The sequence below is a fragment of the Myotis daubentonii genome, chromosome 1, assembly GCF_963259705.1.
Source record: "Myotis daubentonii chromosome 1, mMyoDau2.1, whole genome shotgun sequence".
Classification (NCBI taxonomy): Eukaryota; Metazoa; Chordata; class Mammalia; order Chiroptera; family Vespertilionidae; genus Myotis; species Myotis daubentonii.
In genome coordinates this window covers 203,760,307-203,772,680 of record NC_081840.1, presented here as the reverse complement: position 1 = coordinate 203,772,680, position 12,374 = coordinate 203,760,307, and the positions used below count along the sequence as shown (strand labels likewise).

Here is a 12,374-nt window from a genome sequence, read left to right as displayed (position 1 = left end):
CTCTGGACTCTTATTTAAGTTACACACAGCCCTTCTCCAGATTGCTGAACCTTTCTAGATGCCGGAACAAGAACCCCGGCACCCACAATGTCACCCACACACATGGCATCAGTCGCCAGCCCTACACATGTGACTTACTGGTACATTTTTAAATAGCAAACATAGACCTTTCCTCGTAGCTCCAGACCTTTGTAAATCTTCATTAGGGCCCATAATGAAACCTGATATCACTTTTTAGCTGGCAATTGGCAGACAAAACTGCCTAATTTTTGCTGAAAAACATGGTTGCTGCACAAAGGTTCAAACATAAAATAATCTTCAAAATAGAATACAAATTTTATCAAGACTATATGTGTTACATCAGTAGAACAAAAGGGAAACACGAGTTTCAGGGCTATTCAAACTGAAATACTACTGCAACATGAACTATAAACTATAACAACCAACAAATACTTATAAGATTAGAAAGTACAAATTTACTCTTGCCCCTGTAAAAACATAATCACAGCATAAGTAATACTAACACAGCTGTATCCCTCTATATGTATAAATATTACCCTTTTCTCATGAGGGTAGCCCAGCATCTAGAACAGCATCTGAACACAGTCAGGAATCCATTATTACCTGCTGAATAAATGAGTGGATTAAAGCACCTGAACAAAAATTACTCTGTACATAATTATACAAATACTGCCTCTTTTTTTAAATAATATACGCCTTACAAAGACTATTCCCGAATCATCCAAAAACACTTGGAGAAAAAAAATGTATTTGGTAGAAAAGTAAAAATCTTTTCCTTTCAGGGAAAATATGCTAAAATATAATAAAATCAGTTTTTATGGGACTACTGAAAGGAGTTTTAGGGGTAAAATGGGCAGGTTTAGGGAGCTTTAGGAATTAGGGGGCCCATGGGGGAGGAAGGCATAGTTGGTTGGGGGCTTGGAGCTGCCAAAAGGCATACATTCACAGAGAACAAAAGGTGCCACAGGATAAGGGGAGAGGAAGACATCCATTCACAGAAGATAGGGAGAAGCCACAGGGTATGGGGAGAAAGAGGAAAACCAGCTTTCAGAGAGGATGGAGAAATGCTGACAAATGGGAGAAAGAGGAAAACAGGTTTTCACAGGAGACAGAGAATTCTACCACTGAAGGGGGAGCAAGAGAGGGGGCACCGCGTGGGGTTTACACTTTGAAGATGATATTCCACCAATTGGAAGGCAGCACCAAGAAACGAAGACGTGCAGCCTTTATAAACCTTAGGAAAAGGAGCTCAGTGGGCTGCCCTCTAAGTCTGTACTAGTTTCCAATCAATTTCCACCTTTTCATCTACCACCTTTTGTCTGTGGCTTCATTCTTCGAATCCACCTGGACAAGAACCTTGGAAAGAAACCACCCTTGGAGTCGGAGGGAGACCGCGTGGCAGACAGCCGCGTCCCCTGGGACAGGCACAGCCCCTGACGGGGGAAAGGAGAACCGTGGGATTCCTGGCGCCGCCAGGGAAATTGAGAGCTGGGTTCTGTGATCACGGAGGACTGAGCCTAAAGGGGGAAGCCTGAAGAGCTGACCTGACCATGCAGTCCCGGTAAGAGAAGAAGCTTACAGAAACCAAGCCTTCCCCGTTTCCGCGGCTGGCATTTGTTTGTCCGTTTTCAGTGAATCCTGTTCATGGGACATTTCGGATACAGACACTCACCTGTGCTGAAAAGAGGGAGAGTGTGCGGAGGAGTGGAATCTGGGGAGAGACTGGGGAAAGAGGGGGAGCCGGGAGAGGTGGTAGTGAATTGAGTGCTGAGACACCCCTGAGCCCGGGACTGGGGCAGCCACCCGCTCCTGAGAGTGAGTCTCCTCCCCCCAGCCCCCAGGCAAGGAGCACAGCCACACCCAGATTCCACCCTGTACGAGATCAAGGATTAAGATAACCTGATCAGTCCCTGGGAGTTAACAGGGTCTGGCCTATAGGGGGATTTTCAATCCCAGCAACAACATAGCGCCGGTAACTAACTATTACACAGTCAGCTCTGGGCAGTGAACTTCCACTGGACAGAGAGGCCCTATAGCCTCAGAGGCCAACCCCAGAACACTGCCACCCAGAGGCTGACCCACAAACTGACTCTGCTAAACACAAAATAAGGCAGTCTGGGAAATAAATGCGGCATGCTTTAAAATAAGGACTGTGGTTTACAACACAGAGGAACAGTATATCGCAGGGAAACTCAACACTCTCCTGAATACCTGGAAGGTCTAAGGTGAGCCACACTGAAGAATAGAAGAAACGAAGGACCTCCACTACTGCAATTTTTTTTCTTTTTTCACTTTTTAACTAAGAAACCAATTTTTTTTCATTCTTTTTTTTCCTGTTCTTTTTTTTTTCTTTCTTTCTTTTCTTCTTTTTCCATCACCTGATTTTACCCTTTTAATTACTACCTTCTTATTTTTAACCAGTATTATTACTGCTACCATTTTACCATTTTTTAAAGTGCCATTTTATTTTTTCTTTATTTTATTTTGGGATTAGTGTTCACCATTCTATTTTCATCGTTATATTATTGGTTGTTTCTAGTTTGCATTCATATCCAGGGAGCTGTTGCTGGAATTTGTTGGGATTAATGGCTGTTCTATAGGAGTATTCTCCTCATATAAAAAGTCTCTTCCCTCTTCCACTTCATTCTCTCTTTTTGCTCTTTTTTTTTTTTCTTTTCTTTTCTCGCTTTTATTTTCCCCCTTCCTTTTTCCCAATTTCATTTTTGCACTCCCTTTTTTTGGTCCCTACTTTTCTTTTCCTTTTTCTCTTTTATCTTTTTCTCTTCCTTCTTCCTTATCCCCTAATTCTCTTAATTCAGGTGGTCACCTTTAACTGGGGTTATTAATATCGTGAATATATTTGTGTATAGTGCCTGGTACATGGTGCCTTGTTGTGTTGTATTTTGTGCCTTTAAATCAACGCAGCAGATCCAAGCAACAGCAACCTCCTGAGCACCTCATCCTCTGCTGAGGAACAGCAGCTGTACGTGAAACCTCGCCCCACCAGCCGGAAGAGCCACCACAGCTGTGAACAGCACCCACCAGAGGAGCTGCTGACAACTGAAGAGCAGCTGCTACCGCAACCGCCCGAAGAGCAACCACAGACCAAGGAGTCACTGCCACCAAGGGAGCAACCACTGAACAACTCAACGTCTAGATATGTCATTGAGATCAAACATGGGTAGACAAAGAAACCCCCAAAGGAAAGAGAAGGAGGACTCTCCAGAAAAGCAGCTAAGTAATACAGAGGCATGCAACATGACAGATAAAGAATTCAGAATAAGGATCCTAGAGTGCATAAACCGGATGGAGGAAAAAATCGACAACCTCTGCAAGAAGCAAGAAGAAACAGATGAAAAAATCGATAACATATGGAAGAAGCTAGAAGAAACAGATGAAAAAATCGATAACATATGGAAGAAGCTAGAAGAAACAGATGAAAAAATCAACAACTTAAGTAAGACCCAAGAAGAAATGAAGAGTGATATAGCTGCAATGAAAAACTCCATTGAAAGTATCAACAGTAGACTAGGAGAAGCGGAGGACCGAATTAGTGAATTAGAAGACAAGGAAGCAAAACACACCCAAAATGTACTGCAATTGGAGAAAAAAATTAAAAGACAGGAGGAGAGCCTAAGGGAGCTTTGGGACAACATGAAACGAAACAACATACGAATAATAGGAGTACCAGAACAACAGAAAGATGAACAAGGATTAGAAAACCTACTCGAAGAAATAATATCAGAAAACTTTCCTGAGGTGGGGAAGAAAAAAGTCACACAAGCCCAGAGAGTCCCAAACAAGGTGAACCCGAAAAGACCCACACCAAGACACATCATAATCACCATGGCAAATGTTCAGGACAAAGAGAGAATCTTACAGGCTGCAAGAGAGAGACGGAAAGTTACATACAAGGGATCTCCCATTAGATTGTCAAATGACTTCTCAACAGAAACACATCAGGCCAGAAAAGAATGGACTGAAATTTACAAAGTGATGCAAAGCAAAGGACTGAATCCAAGAATACTCTATCCAGCAAGGCTATCATTCAAACTTGAAGGGGAAATAAGAAGCTTCACAGACAAAAAAAGACTAAGGGAGTTTGTCACCACCAAGCCAGCAATGCAAGGAATGCTAAAGGGACTGGTATAAAAAGAAGAAATAAAAAGCTCAGAAAGAAAACAGCCACACACACACACAAAAAGAAATGGCTACAAACAAGTACCTTTCAATAATAACTTTAAACGTAAATGGACTAAATGCTCCAACCAAAAGACATCGAGTGGCTGAATGGATAAAAAAACATGACCCATACATCTGCTGTCTACAAGAAACCCACCTCATTAGAAGGGACTCACACAGACTGAAAGTGAAAGGATGGAAAAATATCTTTCAGGCAAATGGAAAGGAAAAGAAAGCTGGGGTAGCAATACTTATATCGGACAAAATAGACCTCAAAGTGAAGGCCTTAAGAAGAGATAAGGAAGGCCACTTCATAATACTAAAGGGATCAATACAACAAGAAGATATAACCCTGGTAAACATATATGCACCCAATGTAGGAGCACCCAAATTCATAAAAAAACTCCTGGAAAATATCAAAGGAGAGATCGACAACAATACAATCATAGTAGGGGACTTTAATACACCATTGACAGCACTGGATAAGTCCTATAGACAAACAATCAGCAAAGATACAGCAATCCTAAATGACTCACTAGATCAGATGGACTTAATAGACATCTTCAGAACACTTCACCCCAAAGCCAGAGAATATACGTTCTTCTCAGGTGCTCATGGGACATATTCAAAAATAGACCACATATTGGGTCACAAGCAAAGTATCCCCAAATTCAAGAAGATTGAAATCATAAAAAGCGTCTTCGCAGACCACGATGGCATAATATTAGAAATAAACTACAATAAAAACAACCCAAAATACTCAAACACCTGGAAGCTGAATAGCATGCTATTAAATATTGATTGGGTTACCAATGAGATCAAAGAAGAAATTAAAAACATCCTGGAAACTAATGACAATGAAAACACAACAATCCAAAACCTATGGGACACATTGAAAGCAGTCCTGAGAGGGAAGTTTATAGCTCTACAGGCCTATCTCAAAAAACAAGAAAAAATGGTAGTAAATCATCTAACGCTACAACTCAAAGAATTAGAAAGAGAGCAACAAGAAAACCCCCGAGTGAGCAGAAGGAAGGAGATAATAAAGATTAGAGCAGAAATAAATGACATAGAGACCAAAAAAACAATACAGAAAATCAATGAAACCAAGAGCTGGTTCTTTGAAAGGATAAACAAGATTGATAAACCTCTAGCCAGACTCACCAAGAAGCAGAGAGAGAGGACCCAAATAAATAAAATCAGAAACGATAGAGGCGAAATAACAACAGACCCCATAGAAATACAAATGATTGTTAAAAAATACTATGGACAGCTTTACTCCAACAAACTAGACAACCTGGAGGAAATGGACAAATTCCTAGAAAAATACAACATTCCAAAACTCAATCAGGAAGAATCTAAAAATCTCAACAGGCCAATAACTATGGAAGAAATGGAAGCAGTCATCAAAAAGCTTCCATCAAACAAAAGCCCAGGACCAGACAGCTTCACAGGGGAGTTTTACCAAACATTCAAGGAAGAACTAAAACCTATCCTCCTCAGACTACTACAAAAAATTCAAGAGGAAGGAACACTTCCAAGCTCATTCTATGAAGCCAGCATCACCCTAATACCAAAACCAGGTAAAGACAACACAATGAAAGAGAATTACAGGCCAATATCCCTCATGAACATAGATGCCAAAATCCTCAACAAAATCTTAGCAAATCGGATCCAGCAGTACATCAGAAAGATCATACACCATGACCAAGTAGGATTTATCCCAGGGATGCAAGGATGGTACAATATCTGCAAATCAATAAACGTGATACATCACATAAACAAATTGAAAGAAAAAAACCACATGGTCATATCAATTGATGCAGAAAAAGCATTTGACAAAATTCAACACCCATTTTTGATAAAAATTCTCAGCAAGGTGGGAGTAGAAGGATCATACCTCAACATAATAAAAGCCATATATGACAGGCCCACAGCCAACATCATACTCAATGGACAAAAACTAACACCATTTCCCCTAAGAACAGGAACAAGACAGGGATGCCCCCTCTCACCACTCCTGTTCAACATAGTACTGGAAGTGTTAGCCATTGCAATTCGGCAAGAAGAAGAAATAAAAGGCATCCAAATTGGAAAAGAGGAAGTAAAACTGTCCTTATTTGTAGACGACATGATATTATACATACAAAACACTAGAGATTCCATCAAAAAGCTACTAGACTTAATACATGAATTTGGCAATGTAGCAGGATACAAAATTAACCCCAAGAAATCTGAGGCATTTCTATACACCAATAGTGAACTTTCAGAAAGAGAGATTATAAAAACAATCCCGTTTACCATTGCACCGAAAAAACTAAGCTACCTAGGAATAAACTTAACTAAAGAGGTAAAAGACCTCTACTCAGAAAACTACAGGACGTTGAAAAAAGACATAGAGGAAGACATAAACAGATGGAAGAACATACCGTGTTCATGGATTGGTAGAATCAACATCATTAAAATGTCCATACTACCCAAAGCAATCTATAAATTCAACGCACTTCCCATTAAAGTACCAACAGCATACTTCAGAGATCTAGAACGAACTTTCCAAAAATTCATCTGGAATAAAAAAAGACCCCGAATAGCTGCAGCAATCCTGAAAAAGAACAAAGTAGGTGGGATCTCAATACCAGATATCAAGTTGTATTACAAAGCCACTGTTCTCAAAACTGCCTGGTACTGGCACAAGAATAGGCATATAGATCAATGGAATAGAATAGAGACCCCAGAAATCGGCCCGAACCAATATGCTCAATTAATATTTGACAAAGGAGGCAAGAACATACAATGGAGCCAAGATAGTCTCTTCAATAAATGGTGTTGGGAAAATTGGACAGATATATGCAAGAAAATGAAACTAGACCACCAACTTACACCATACACAAAAATAAACTCAAAATGGATAAAGGACTTAAATGTACGACAGGATACCATAAAAATTCTAGAAGAATCCAAAGGCAAGAAAATCTCAGACATATGCCGAAGCAATTTCTTCACTGATACAGCTCCTAGGGCACTTGAAACTAAAGAAAAAATGAACAAATGGGACTACATCAAAATAAAAAGCTTCTGCACAGCAAAAGAAACCATCAACAAAACAACGAAAAAACCCACTGTGTGGGAAAACATATTTGCCAATGACATATCTGATAAGGGCCTAATCTCCAAAATTTATAGGGAACTCATACAACTTAACAAAAGGAAGATAAACAATCCAATCAAAAAATGGGCAAAGGACCTAAATAGACACCTTTCAAAAGAGGACATTCAGAAAGCCAAGAGACATATGAAAACATGCTCAAAGTCACTAATCATCCGAGAGATGCAAATCAAAACAGCAATGAGGTACCATCTCACACCTGTCAGACTGGCTATCATCAACAAATCAACAAACGACAAGTGCTGGAGAGGATGTGGAGAAAAAGGAACACTTGTGCACTGCTGGTGGGAATGCAGACTGGTCCAGCCACTATGGAAGACAGTATGGAGTTTCCTTAAAAAACTGAAAATGGAACTCCCATTTGACCCTGTGATCCCACTTCTAGGAATATATCCCAAGAAACCAGAAACACCAATCAGAAAGGATATATGCACCCCTATGTTCATAGCAGCACAATTCACCATAGCTAAGATCTGGAAACAGCCTAAGTGCCCATCAGTAGATGAATGGATTAGAAAACTGTGGTACATCTACACGATGGAATACTATGCTGCTGTAAAAAGGAAGGAACTCTTACCATTTGCAACGTCATGGATGGAACTGGAGAGCATTATGCTAAGTGAAATAAGCCAGTCAATAAAGGAAAAATACCACATGATCTCACTCATTCATGGACAATAGAGACCATTATAAACTTTTGAACAATAATAGATACAGAGGCAGAGCTGCCTCAAACAGATTGTCAAACTGCAGCGGGAAGGCCGGGGAGGGTTGGGGGGCAGGAGGTAGGGAGGTAAGAGATCAACTAAAGGACTTGTATGCATGCATATAAGCATAACCAATGGACATAAGACACTGGGTGATAGGGGAGGCTAGGGGACTGTCTAGGGCGGGGGGATAAAATGGATACATATGTAATACCCTTTGTAATACTTTAAGCAATAAAAAAAATAAAAAAAAAAGAAACCACCCTTGCATGTTGCTCAGAAAAAAAAAAAAAAAAAAAACACTCTTAGTTCAATTCCATTCTCACTTTCACCATTATGAGCTTCGAAGTTAGTCAGAAAATTATGTTTCAAAAAGTAAATTGTGGATTTTATTACAGACATTTTAAAAATACCACCTATGCTAACATGAAAATTAGTAGCCTTGTAACTCTATTGACCCCCTGTAAGAGAGATCCCCAGACATAATTGGTACACAGCACTCAGCATCCAGGTAATGGTTTCAGTAGTCCCAGATCAAAAGAAATGCCCAACAGGTTCTGGCCCCTGTGGCTCAGTAGGTTCAGTAAGAGGTCGCTGGTTTGATTCCAGGTCAGGGCACAATGCCTCCATTGCAGGCTCAATGTTTCTCTCTCTCCCTCTCCCTTTCCCTCTCTCTAACATCAATAAGGACATTTTTAAAGAAAAACGACTAATGTGCTCGCTTCGGCAGCACATATACTAAAATTGGAACGATACAGAGAGGATTAGCATGGCCCCTGTGCAAGGGTGACATGCAAATTTGTGAAGTGTTCCATATTTAAAACAAACAAAAAAGCAAGAAATGACGAACAGTTCCATTTATTAAGTAGTTTAGTTCAACAATTTTATAAATATTTGTATCCTAAAAACTTAGTAGCCAGGTGAAAAAATACTACACATAAATCAAAATTTAAAAATATTTGCATGTCATTCTTAACCATGATTACTTACTAATGGGATGTGTGCATCTGTTGGGCTCTGCACAACCCCTCAAACATAGGAATCAAATTGGAAACCACCCCATTCCACATGGATTTTTACATGGGATGACTTTTTACACAGCAACCACCAAGAACCCTGCTTTATGCAGCTAGGATGACAGCAAAAGGAATATTGCCAGACTGCTTTCTATAGTGGTTGTGCCAGTCTACATTCCCACCAGCAGTCAATGAGGCTTCCCTTTTTTCTAAAACCTCTCCAACCCTTGTTATTGAGCTGATGTTAAAAGGGCATGACTTCAGCAGGTTGGGAGTGGGAGGGAGGTCCTCCCAGGCAGAGAGTACTTATCAGGAGCTGGAAAGAGCCAGGTGGCAGGCATGCAAAGCAGTGGGAGCAATGAGTCTGGTACAGGCAGGGCAGGCCGAGACAGATCTCCAGATCCTGCTCCTCAAAGGACGGTCCTCAGACTACCAGCATCAGTATCCCTAGTAGCTGGTAAGGATTGCAGAACCTCAGGCCCCACGTGACTCACGTGCACATTGAAGTTTGTCTTCTATACTACGGTAAGGATATTGGTCTTTGTCTCTTAAGTCCCCGGAGGGTTTTAAGCCTAAGGTGACATATCCAAATGAGCATTTTGAAAAGAACACCTGGGTTGCAGCTAGAGATCAGAAGGGGGCATGTGAGGATATGGGGAAACCAGATAGGAGATTGCTGAAGTACATAGAAAATGTGGGGTCTCTAAAGGGACTGCAAGACGACCTAGTCCAGATATTGCCAGCCTTTCCACCAACCTTACTTTTTATTGTTTGCTTTGTAATGTTAACATAAAAACATTCAAACCTGTAAAGAACTTTTGTGAGTTTATTTGAGCCAAACTGTCGACAAATGCTGGGACGCAGAACCTCAACGAATTGAGATAATGCTCTGGAGAGTGGCAGGTTACATCTGTATTTATACAATGCAATCAAAGGAAGGGATGTAGATGGGTTACATGAAATCCATTGGTGGCAGACTTCTGGAACATGTGAAATCTCCTACAATGTCTATAAATTAGAATCTTTTGCCCTGAGAATGGAATGCAAGTATTGGCCCTGATCATTAGTTTCCAAAAATATGGATATCATTCTGCTTAGACTATAGGTAGTATAAGAAACATACTTTTCCATAGTAAAGATTGAATAGAAAGGAGATTCAAGTTCACATTTAACATATCAAAAACCTAATTAACAACAAAAACAAAAAATAATCTATTCCCTATTTCAAAGTTTTGCTAAGCAGGTGCCACCCTTGACCTACAATAGCTCTGTAAGTGATAATATTCACCTAAAGATATGGTCTACAAGGAGGTTAACATCACCTTGCTATTCTTAAGGTACAGCATCGAACATAGAGATAAGCTGATGTTTTCATTTCAACAAATATTTGTTTAAATTACAACCAAAGATCAGGCAAACTTGAAGTCGTGTACAAACTGTTACTGGTTAAGAGTATTTTGAAATCTAAAGATTAATTCTACCTTCAAAATGTGACATTAGACTATGGATTTTATAAAATACCAAAATGATTATATTCTTAAAATACAATTATATAGTCTGAGCCAACATAGGATGCTTAATCAACAGTCTGTTAATTTGAGGTGCAAAAATATTGCTACCCAAAGGTAGCAATTCATATATCGATCTGGTGGATTTAGTAAAACTCTCTTTACTGCTTTGAAGTTTATGATTTGACCAAGTCAAAGTATCAAAATATTCTTAAAACAAAATGAGAGTGTGCATTTTAATGGCTGGAACTGTATTCAAAATTATGGCAGAATTCCATGGCCATCTGTCCTACAACAAGAGTTGCTTACAATGTTAAAAACAATTAAAAATAAAAACGCATCCACAATTAACATTATGTATTGGTTTGGGGCTTAGTTCTCTAGTCAGGAAGGTAATAAACCGCAAACGTATTCACACGTGGCTGTTTCAAAGTGCAGAGAACAGCCTCCAAGGATGACAAGGTCACTCCGATAGGTGTGGCCTGAACAGGACACAAAAGCTCCCTCTAAACTCTGGGGGATATTACACTGTCACAGGTTAATGCCCTCATAGTCCTGAAAAACCGCAGACACTAAGACTACTAGTACACTTTCTAAGAAATATTTACCTCAGAACTTTGTCTTACCCAACCATCAATCCAAAATGAGATCTGAATTGTTTTGCCCACCGAGCAAAAATGAGCCAACTGTTACCTTCTTGCATAAGAAAATCTTCTAGTACTAGATGTTATTCTCTCTGTGCTCAATAAGCTGTGAAAGAGTACTTTACATGAAGTAAAGGTAGATTTATTGAATAAGAGATCAGAGATTTAAACGCTTCTCAAATCAGGTATCTATCAATACTCCACAATTCTCCCGCTCTACCAATAAGCAAAATGCCGCCAAACTCATCTGTGAGTGAACTCTGCCAAACCCAAATGTCTTTTGTTGTGCTGCTTGTTTTTGATGTCCCAAGAGGCATGAAGAAGAAGCATCTGGTTTTCAGTAAGTCTTTTCATCCATTTTCTGGCATTTAATTGAAGCATACAAAGTTCAAATAACTCCTGCACTCCCTCAAAATGAAGTTACCCAATTCACACCAGAACGCATGGGTCCACAAGCCAACCCTGCCCACATTCTCCTTTGAAAATCAGCATAACAGCAGCAGCACCAGATAGTCGTCCCCCGAGTTTCATAGCCACATATCCCAGAATGGGCCTTCAATATGGAGAATAAATACCGACAAAATGTTTTCCCTTTGAGGAGACGAGATAATAATAATCCAAAACTCAGGATCACTTCAGCGTTTCTGATTTGAGGGTAGCATTGTTTAGCTAACGTCTGAAATATGAGAGAAGAGATTGGAATGTTTCAGAGGCAGCTTGAACAATGTCGTCTCCACCGCTGAAATCTAGGAGATCTTATAAAGTCACCACCCTGTCCTAACCATATTTCCATATCTGCACATACGGGATAGAAAATAAATGTCTTGCTCTGACCACAAATATTCCCACCCACCCCCCAAAAAAATAAATAAATAAAATTGTTAAAGCAAAAGAAAAGTAAAAAACAGTATTAGCAATGTTCCTTTCAAGTTCAGAAAGCTCTAAGTCCCGATTTCTCTCCCATGCATAAAATGGGGTTTGCTCAATTCAACAGACTGTCTCCCTGGGGGAAAGCTATAATCTTTACTCAAGTGAGGAGATGTCTTCAGAGGCAACAGGAGAACCCCTGTTTTCTTCAGAGCAAGGTGGCAAGGTCATATTTCTCTGATTGTCACAGATGACTTGGAAAG

General features: G+C 39.9%; 1 protein-coding gene and 1 non-coding gene across 2 annotated transcripts in view; one reads left to right on the top strand and one right to left on the bottom strand.

Moving 5' to 3' along the window:
• CORIN (corin, serine peptidase) overlaps window positions 1–12,374 on the bottom strand; it is a 217,925-nt gene that overhangs the window by 187,567 nt on the left and 17,984 nt on the right. The gene's annotated exons all lie outside the window — the stretch shown is intronic.
• LOC132223699 (U6 spliceosomal RNA) lies at window positions 8,791–8,897 on the top strand. The gene has a single exon (XR_009450508.1). It is a non-coding gene; the product is annotated as a U6 spliceosomal RNA (small nuclear RNA).